Consider the following 10,897-nt stretch of genomic DNA (forward strand, 5'->3'; position numbering starts at 1 on the left):
ATCATCACCTGAAGGTGTGATTGGAGAACTAGGGACCAATATGCTAATAAGACAAAACTTATAAAAGGTGAAGAGCTCGTGACCCAGCATCCATTTTGGGTGTAGTCCCCAAGGGGGACTTTGCTTGCCTGAATGTACCTTGAAGGCCTTGAATAAATTTGTCCGCTTTTTATACACCTAATTGTTTTGGTCTCTGTTTTCAGGTAGCCTGTTTCAGGCATCACCTCTGGCAGCAGAATGCAGACCACAATTTCCTTTCACCTGGAGGGGTGTCCAATACACCCAGAACCAACTGCCCCAGGGGTGGAAACATAGCCCCACCATCTGCCATGACCTGATCCACACTGCTCTGGAACAGGGTAGAGCTCCAAAACACCTACAATATTTTGATATCATTGCTTGGGGGAACACAGCAGAAGAAGTTTTTGAGAAGGGGAAGGAAATAATCCAAATTCTTCTGAATGCTTGGCTTGCCATAAGACAACGTAAGGTAAAGGGACCTGCAGAGGAGATCCAGTTCTTGGGAACAAAATAGCAGGATGTATGCTGTCATGTGTCTACAAAGGTGGTTGACAAAATTGCAACTATGTCTCCACCAGCTAATAAGAAGGAGACACAAGCTATTCTGGGCCTTGTGGGGTTCTGGGGAATGCACATTCCAGGTTATAGTCAGCTTGTAGGCCTCCTCTATCGAGTGACTCAGAAGAAGAACCACTTTGAGTGGGGCCTGACTAGTGCCAAGCGGGCCCAGAGACAGTTCAGAGGCCAAGTCAGAGAAGTGGGTATTTGCTTTATTCGGTGCTCTGGGTGTGGGGGATTCACTCCTCCAAACACACACACTGCATTTCCAACAACAAAATATGGGTAAAATTCATGAATATTCATCACATTCCTTGGGATAGGAGTGGTTATAGAAATTATTTCTCAGAGGTCATTAATATCATTAGCATGTGTGCCACACATGCGCTGTGTCTCCTGGTGGTCTTTGGGGGTCTTTTCATGATGAAGATTTAGTAGTCTTCATCACAATGCACTTTTCACCTTTCTCTCTGGAGCATGTGCAGTCCTTTGTGGGATGATTCAGCAGTTTGTGTGCTGGCTTCAAACAGATTCTTGTCCCTCTTATCTTGTCAAGATTAAGGGAATCCTGTTTTCTAGGTTTTAGAATTCACATATTCTGTCTCTCAATAGTTGAGTTACCTATTGATTACCCCTTTTTCAATCCCCCCTTTTTCTTTGGTTATTTGTAATTCTTTATAAATCTTGTATGTCTTGAAAGTACCTTTCTCTATCTTATTTCTAAGTTTGTACTTTTGCCATTGAGCATAAGCATCACGATTCCAAGTACATAATATCATACACCAATAACTACTAATAGAGACAGTAAGTTACAATGCAATAATACAAATAACTATTACAAACAATTGTTTAAGCCAGGATAACTTGGGTAACCATGCTGTTTGTCCCATACCTCTTTAAACCCCCAAGAAGTGTCCATAGGGCTTTCCATACAGAATTTCAAAGGGACTTAGTTTTTCCTTAGAAAGATAAGCCGTGGTTTTATATCGAAATATTTTGAAGAAAAAGAAGAGATAGAAAAGCAATTATATAGAAATTCTAAGAGGAATGTTAATTCCCTTGGCCTTCTTGGGCCTTCCCTCCCCCAGTGGGATTTGTTTTCTGGGTTTCTCTAGAGTCGGGGATGGAGCACTGCCTCAGCTGTTTCCATGACTGAGAGCACCACTGCAGGGCTGGGATGCTCTGGGGACGGGGTAAGGAGCAGTTCACTCTCACCAGGGCAAGGCCTGACCCGCCTCCTCCCCACACACACACACTGCACACACAGGCATCCCGAAGTGTCTCAGAGACATCAACCTTTTCAGGTTTTGGCAGCCAACCTCGTGGCTCAAGACAGTGATCAGGACTACTGATAGTTTTTCCCGTTTGTGATTTAATTAGGGTACCTTTCCCCCTTTGGTGGGATTGCTAGCAAAGAGAGGAGAAAGGAAAGAGGAAAACATACTGGAATTCATATGAATGGTAACTGACTAGGACTCTTGTATCATTAGTTTTCCCTGCTTGTGATCGAATTAAACTATCTTCTCCCCCCCCCCTCATTTTGGTGGGAATTCTAGCAGACAGAGCAGAAAGGAAAGAGGAAAGCATATTGGAATTCATATGAATGGTAACTGCTATTTTAAATTTAAAAGCATCTTTAAGCTGCAGAGCCCAAAGCCTGGCAGATCGTTCCATGATCTCCAGCGATTTCTCAAAGGCAGTATCTTCCTTCTATGGGGCCTAGCATTCCCAAATGCTAGACAAACAAATATACATGTAACAGCATCAGTTAGAAATGTGACAATCACTAATAGAACTTACTCAGTCTTAACACCTTGTTAGAATAGCCAGCCATCCTTTTGAAACCTTTTCATTTAAAAGAAAATTATTTTGTTTGATTTACGTATGGTTATATCTCAATTTTGCAAATTTATATTTAAGTCCATAAGCTAATTATTAATGTAGCAGTTGTTTTACGTGCGTGTATTAAAAAGGATACCACTCTCTTTTCTTTCTGGCTTACTTACCCTTTTGCATCTGAAGACATTCCTGTTACAATTATTACAAGGTTCTGCTAGGATAGTTGACTGATCCAGGAACAACACTGTGGGTAACACTGCTCTGGAAATAGAAAAAACCCAACCATTTAATGTGTTTCATTTTAGATTTTTTGTGTTTTGTTGCAGCTTTTACTGTTTATTATATTGTCCAATGTGGTTCTTTCGTGTTCCTCTTTGTCTGGAGTTAATTTTATTCACATAAAATGAGTCTCTGGCCGTAGATCTCACAGTTGCAAGGGTATTCAGCAGGTTTTTTTGCTTCTGTGGCTTGAGTGGCTCCTTGTCTCACGTCTGGATACACTTAGCTTTTTCTCTGATGAGGATACATTTGAATATTCAAAGTTGTTAATGATATTAAAACAAACTTGCACAGTGATAACACATGTTAGAGTGGGGAGAAGGATGAATTCCTGCCTCCTTCACCTCCCATTGGAAATTCTTATATTTTCTGATAGCTAGTTTTATTTTGCAACACAACCAATTCTGTTGCCCTTCTCTGCAAGCAGGCAGAGCTTGGTTTTGAGGGGAAGACATCATTCACACTTTCCTCTCAGCAGTGTCAATTTGCATCTCCTCTAAGGCAACCCTTCTGGCTGCCTGAAGGCTCGGCTAAGCAAGCACATACAAAAAGCATCCAAAACAATACTCAATTGGCACACACTAAAATCACAGTCTGTCCTAGGTTGCAATACAGATGTATTTAAGTATTCTATTACCACCAGCTGTGGGCCGTTAGCTGCTATCACCTGCTAATGACCCACTCCGGGATGACAGGCAATGGGCCATCAGGGACCCACCGTGTGACTCATGGACTTATCTCATCCCATTGTGAGATGCTCTGCCCAGGAGGAGCCAGGTGTTCCCACCTGGATATAACCTGGCCTTGGAACTGCCTGAGCTAGCCCTGTCTACTGGGTTCCCAGAGGACAAGAGCTACCACTGGACCTTCAGCTGGAGACCAGACCTTCACAGGATCACCACTTGAACTGAACTACTTCAGTTGGACTGCTACCACCACCCTAACAGGGTGTTAGGTTGTATCTGACTTTGTCAGTGCTTTTCCTTGTATTATTTCACTTATTTTTACTTTCAGTCTTGACTTGTGATCTCCCACTGGTTTGTTTTCAAACCAATACACAGTCCAAAGTAATGTTTCAAAAATTTTAGCTACTTTTTCAGGATCTGTTCTGTATGATTTTGCGAGCTCTTTCCAGGACCTCAAATCTGCTACTGAAAAACAGCACTTTAACAGTAACTGGCCCTTCCGTCCCGGCAGCTTCCCGAAGTGGGGCTTGAGTTACCACCACCCCCCCCCTTTTTCCATTAATTTATTTTATTCTATTTTGGGTGCTACCTGCTACCGGACTCAACATCCCTTCACCTTCAACATGCTCACTCATTCCCTCTTCATCCCATGCTGCGGGAGGCTCCTGTCGCTGTCGAACCAGTAAGGGAGCGAAACAGCAGGCATGAAATCCAAGCGGAGAAGAAGGTTTATTTTAAAACATCCGAATTTTATAGAATAGAGAAAGGCATTCGGATTGGCCAACAATCACCCACTCCTTGGGGTGATTGGCCGAGGCATCTCAACCCCCATTGCAAAACATTCTTCATTACCATAGAGCATATCTATGTTTTCTTTATAGCAAGAGAGAAAAAGGAAAATTTCCCATGGAAGAGAATCTGTAGTCACAGGCTCCCCAGATGCTGCCCCCCTTTCCCTTTTTCCAGGAGATATTAAAAATTCAACCTCTTCTTCCATGAGATCATGCCTCAGACACCTCTTTCTACTAAAACATTCTACACAGTCATATTCCAGAGATTTCTATTTTCCTTCTTTAAAGCCAGTATCATAGACTGGTTTTGCTCTCTTGGTAACAAACTACATTTCTTTCATAAATTTAGATTATTTCTAAATGCACAGAACAAGTATGCTCACAAATATCAGCTACACACACACAGGAGTCCCAAAGGGATACCTACTAGCATATGCAGAGAAACAGCATACACACAAAAAATTCAAAAGGCATTTAAAATATGTGTCAATATTCAGCAAGTTACTTTTATCTCATGGGCATCCCAGCATGGATTTATATGCCAGCAAAATACAAATTAGAGCAGGTAATTTGCACACAAACAGTAGATGCACACACATTAAAAAAATCCAAACCAATGGTTTATATATGATTTATACTCATTCACTCTTTGCCAATCGCTTTGCTTTTCTCTGGCCATTTCTGTCACCAGATAAAGGAACCGCAGATAGAGCTCCACACTTGCTTCGTGTTCAGGACACATCTCATTCGTTCTCACACACACAGTAACAAAATAACAACAGACAGAACAGAAGTAGCAGTACGATGGTGCACTACAGTGGGGTCCAACCCCTGATGGTCCAACCCCTTAAAGGTACCTTTCACTATAGTGAGGTCCAACCCCTGGGGGTCCAACCCCTTCCCCGGTACTAATTTTGGGAGACCCAGTCTCAACCCACCCTCAGGGACTTGTACCCCAGACCTGCAGGTATTTTTGTTTGTTGTTTTGGGTTTTTTTAATAGCAAATACCTTTATTTGGTGCAGATGGTCCTTGGTCTACCCCCGCCATGAGCCAAAGGACAGCTGAGCTCCCCCTGAAAATTCAGGATCATGACTGGGAGGTCTGATTACCCCTGGATCTGGCAGCTGAGCAGAGTTAGGGTCCCATCTGAGGTGCCAGTTTGATTAGCCCCAAGCCGGCCCAGAGACAGTTCAGAGACAAAGTCAGAGAAGTGGGTATTTGCTTTATTATTTAGAATTCACATATTCTGTCTCTCAATAGTTAACTTGAGTTACCTATTGATTACCCCTTTCTCTGACCTTGAGCAATAGCAGGCCTTTGAGCAGATCAAACGGGAAATAGATTGTGCAGTAGCTCTTGGGCTTGTTCGGACAGGACCAGCTGTGCAAAACATCCTCTGCACTGCAGCTGGGGAGCAGGGCCTCACCTGGAACCTCTGGCAAAGGACCGCAGGGGAAACCTGAGGTCGACCATTAGGGTTTTGGAGCCAGAATTCTTGAGGATCAGAAGCCCACTATACTCCAACCAAAAAAGAGATACTAGCAGCTTATGAGGGGGTTCGAGCTGCCTCAGAAGTTGTTGGGACAGAAGCGTGTCTCCTCTTGGCCCCGTGGTTGCCCGTCCTACACTGGATGTTCAAAGGAAACATGCCATCAACACATCATGCAACCAGCGCTACATGGAGTAAGTGGGTAGACTTAATTACACAACAAGCCCAAATGGGAAAACCCAATTTCCCAGGAATTCTAGAAGAGATTCTGGATTGGCCAGAAGCCAGAGATTTTGGAGCATTGCCTGAAAAGGTGACTTGTGCCCAAGAAGCACCACCATATACCAAGTTACCAGAAAACAAAAGAGGCTATGCTTTATTTACTGATGGATTCTTCTGTGTGATAGGAAACCATCGAAGGTAGAAAGCTGCTGTGTCACATCCCACATGACAAGTCATTGAGGCTGCAGAAGGGGAAGGTGAATCAAGCAAATTTGCAGAGGTGAAAGCCATTCAACTAGCCCTAGAGATTGCCAAGTGAGCAAAGTGGCCCGTTCTTTATATCTATACTGGCTCCTGGATGGTGGCTAATGCCCTATGGGGGTGGCTGCAGCAGTGAAAGAAGAGTAATTGGCAACACAGGGGCAAACCCATCTGGGCTGCTGCATTGTGGCAGGACATCACTGCACGGGTAGAAAACATGAATCTGAAAGTACATCATGTAGATAGATGCACACATGCCTAGAAGTCGTGCCACCGAGGAACATCAAAACGGTGAACGGGTAGATAAAGCTGCCAAAATTGGGATAGCTCAGGTGGACCTAGATTGGGAAAGAAAGGGTAAGCTGTTTATAGCCTGATGGGCCTATGAAACATCCGGGCATCTTGGAAGGGATGCAACATACAGATGGGCTCGTGATCGAGGGGTGGACCTGACCATGGAGGCCATTACACACATTATCTACCAACGTGAAACATGTGCTGCCATCAAGTGAGGCACACGAGTGAAGTCTCTCTGAAATAGAGGGAGACGGCTGGGTTTCCAGTATGGTGAGGCCTGGCAGATTGATTACATTGGGCCATTGCCATGAACTCACCAAGGCAAGTGTTATATACTCACCATGGTAGAGGCAACAACCAGCTGGTTGGAAATGTACCCAGTAAACCATGCAAATGCCCAGATCATGATCTTTGGTCTTGAAAGACGCATTTTGTGGTGACATGGAACCCCAGAAAGAATTGTGTCAGATAATGGGACTCATTTTCGGAATAATCTTATAAGCTCCTGGGCAAAGAGACATGGCGTTAAGTGGATATATCACATTCCCTACCATCCACAGGCCTCTGGGAAGATTGAAAGGTATAATGGGCTGCTGAAAACTATGTTAAGGGCATTAGGTAATGGAACATGGAAGCACTGAGACACGAACTTAGCAGAAGCCACTTGGCTGGTTAACATGAAGGGATCTGCTAACCACCCTGGTCCTGCCCAAACTAAGCCCCTAGACACAGTGGAAAGAGACAAGGTCCCTGCATTACACATAAGGAAGTGGCTGGGAAAGTCAGTGTGGATTTCTTCCTCCACGGGAAAAGGAAAACCCATTCATGGGATTGTCTTTGCCCAAGAACCTGGGTGTACTTGGTGGGTAATGCATGAGGATGGGGACACCCGGTGTGTGCCTCAAGGAGATTTAACCTTGGGGGAGGAATAATCTCTGGTGTAAGTTGTATGTTGCAAGAGGTAAAGTAGCAGGAGTGACATGAACTGCTGAAGAAGGAATTTTGCGAGGAATAAGAATGCAATGATGAGCCAGGATGGTGTTGGTGCCCAACCATCAAGTGTACTACTTTCTCCAGTCCTGACCCCTCATCCTGCTGAAATGGAGACCTGGGGGAATGTGAAAGGACAGGCAATAGTAGTAGTTAATGAAAAGAATGTATGTTTGGGTATAGAGATGGTTTAAGGATGAAGTTTAAGCTGTATGTGTGGGTAAGAAAGTATTCCGGTAATGAGAAATACATATAATGGAAGAATTGGAAGATATATAGATTCTGTGGGATCTGAGTATGATGCAAATGGTATGGAATAAGGAGTGGAGATTATGTGTGTTGTTTTTTCTTGGCCCAGTTTTTTCTAGTGGGGGGGCCACAAAAATGGTTCCTGTGTTAAGCTTCTGGAAACTTTCACCATGTCCAGCAGAGCCAATCTCTGATGGCTCTGCAGATGATGGACAGGCTGCTGGCAAAGGCTAGGCCAATTACACATGTTGGTTACACCTCTGTGATAACATATTTTGGAAGAAATCAAAACAATGGGTGGATGCATTTCTTTTTAGCCAGAGGAGGAGGAGGAGGTGAGAATATGTGAGAGAAAACAACATGGAAATGCCAAGGTCAGTGGAGAAGGTGGGGGAGGAGGTGCTCCTGGCACTGGAGCTGAGAGTCCTCTGCTGGCCATGGTGAGGACCATGGTGAAGCAGGTTGTCCCCCTGAAGTCCATGGGGTCCATAGGGGATGCAGAGATGCACTTGAAGCCCGTGGGGAGGTGCTCACGCCAGAGCGAGTGGATGCCTGGAGGAGGCTGTGATCCAGTAGGAGTCCCAGTAGAGAGAGAGGCCTTGCTCCCGGGATGGAATAGCCTGGCCTTGGAGGTCTGCGCCCCGTGGACGAGGGACCATCGCAGCAGCAGTTTTGGGAGGACTGTCTGCCCATGGGAGGAGACTCATGTTGCAGCAGGTTGGGGCGGACTGCTGCTCATGAGATTTGGACCCATGCTGGAGGAGTTTGCGGAGAGCTGCCTCCTGTGGGAGGGACCCCACGGCTATGCAGGGGAAGAACTCCTCTCCCTGTGCAGCAGAAGATCTCGGTGATGAACTGACCTACATCCCCCATGCCATGTCCCCCTGTGCTGCTGGTGGGAAAGAGGGAGGGGATGAGCAGAGAAACGGTGTCTTAAGTGCTTATTTTTACTTCTCATTACCCTCCTCTGACTTTGTGTTAGTAATAAATTTCACTTTGTAACTTTAAGAGGAGCCTGTTTTGTCCTCGGAGTGTCTCCCAGTCTTTATCTCAACTCATGAGCCCTGTGTGTATTAACATTTTTTTCTCTCCTCTGCCCAGCTGTACCAGGGGAGAGTGAGCAAGTAGATGCCGTGGGTACCTTGGTGTTTGGCCAGGGTTAAACCACGATACCTTGTAAAACTCTTGCTCACTCCTATTACTTCGGCTAACTAGAAAAGCATTCTGGGAATGACTCAGCAAAACTAGAGGTGAAAAACAAGTTACATAATTGTAAAACAACTGATAGAACCAATGAGTGCTCATACCGTGGTGTTGGTGGTTGGTTATACCTAATGCATGTTCCTATCGTGGTTTATGGTGGTTGGTAAAATACGTTTGTTGTGCCTCACAAGAATGTAAACTCATAACAAACTTACAGTTTAAAAACCCTGGATTTTTGCAATAAAGTGCTTCGGCCATACAACTGCTAAGGGCAATTCTTGTTGTTCACCCGTTACAAGGTGACAGCCACGTCCCCTCCCCCGGCAGGTGTGGGACCCCCCTTCCCTTTGTGCTGGGGGGGGATGTGATGCCTTTAAAGCTGGTAAAAATAAGAGGCAGACACAGCAGTATAGGAAAAAAGAGTATTACCTTGGTTTTGATAGGATCCCAAGTGCCCCCTCATCAAAGGTGGAATCACACCGAGGAGCACACCCCGTGTACAACGCGTATACAATTTTATGGACCTTAAAAATTAGCATATCTACATTAAATCCCCTAATAAGAAACTTAACAAATGAAGTAATTGTCCCCCTATTCTAATTATTCCCCCCCCAAGGGAGACTACAGCCTAGTTTACAAAATCTTGTTCCAGAGATGAGGTCACGTCCAAGGTTGGAGCCTCTAGTTTTGAGATAGTAGGGATGTTTCATCTTCCCCCAGAGAACCCCCGAACTAGGCTAAATATCAGAGTACAAGGGTTATAGACATGTATGGCTAAGGTACAGGGAGGGTTTGTGAAAGGTACAAAGAAAGGGAAAAGGTTTAAAAATGTATAAAAATGGTATAAAAAGGGTATAAAGAGAAAAGACAAAAACCATCAGGCATCAGGGGTGTCAGTGCCAGGTGGGGTCAGTGCCAGGTGGGGTCGGTGACAGGAAGAGTGGGTCGGTGACAGCTGCGTCCCTCCTGGCAGGTGCGGGATGCCCCTTTCCCTGGTGCCAGTGGGAGGTCGGTGCCAGGTGGGGTGGGTGACAGCCATGTCCCCCCCCTCCCCAGCAGATGCGGGCCAGTGCCATCGCGCAGGACGCAGACCAGAACAACGACTACGCGAGCAACAGCATCATCCTGCACCTGGATGTGGGCGATGAGGTATTCGTGAGGCTGGACGGGGGCAAAGTGCACGGTGGTGTGATAAATGAGTGAATAGTGAATGTTGGCTTTTGCGTATATGAATTTAACATTTACAAGTGATAAGGTACTGTGTAAAGTAGCACTAACATAAAATATAGTTAAGTAGAAACAAAGTTAGAGTGAATTATAACTTCAAAATAGTTGTAATATGCTAGAAAACATGGTCAGAAATACATGGTAATAAATGTCTTTTAAGCTGAGAAGCCGAGGCCGGAGATCAAGACACCCTAAAGGAATAAAAAGAAACAGACCTCATGCATCCCAGGAAATCTGTTATCTCCATTCACACCTCCCTGAGAAGCTGTCAGCCACAAATTGAATTAGAGCTGAAGAAACATTGAGATGGGATTTCTGCCTTCAGCCCCGAGGCAAACCAGAGGACCCAAGGCGGCGCCGCGCTGGCAAAAGGGGGCAAGGATCGAAGAAAGAGGGGTGGTTGAAATGTAAATAGCTTTTTTCCGGGACTTAATGAATATGTAACAGTTACAGAAAGTACTTAAGTACACATTAAGATGAATAGGGCGCGCGGCTGACAAAGGCAAACCTGCCATCCCCGCCTAGCACCGTATGCTCTTTGTTCTCCTAATAAATGTTCAATATTATATTTCTAAAAATGTCAGCTTGTGAATTTGTCTATATCAGCGACAACACCAACAAGTACAGCACCTTCTCGGGCTTCATCATCTACCCCGACTGACCCCCCTCCATGACCCCACCGCATGCGCACCCAAAAAAAAGAGCGAGCAGAGCGCGGACTACAACTCCCGTGATGCCCCGCGCCGTGAGCGGGATGTCGGGGTGGTGCCGCGCGCTGTTTGG

The 10,897-nt window shown here is 45.2% G+C and overlaps 2 long non-coding RNA genes and 1 pseudogene across 2 annotated transcripts in view; 2 read left to right on the forward strand and 1 right to left on the reverse strand.

Moving 5' to 3' along the window:
- LOC146425354 (uncharacterized) overlaps nucleotides 1-10,897 on the forward strand; it is a 357,803-nt gene that overhangs the window by 339,653 nt on the left and 7,253 nt on the right. The window lies entirely within an intron of this gene.
- LOC146425355 (uncharacterized) overlaps nucleotides 1-10,897 on the reverse strand; it is a 569,707-nt gene that overhangs the window by 330,900 nt on the left and 227,910 nt on the right. The gene's annotated exons all lie outside the window — the stretch shown is intronic.
- On the forward strand, nucleotides 587-10,775 carry LOC146425366 (uncharacterized; annotated as a pseudogene).

This window comes from Lichenostomus cassidix, chromosome W (genome assembly GCF_008360975.1).
Source record: "Lichenostomus cassidix isolate B80296 chromosome W, HeHo_3.0, whole genome shotgun sequence".
Taxonomy (NCBI): domain Eukaryota; kingdom Metazoa; phylum Chordata; class Aves; order Passeriformes; family Meliphagidae; genus Lichenostomus; species Lichenostomus cassidix.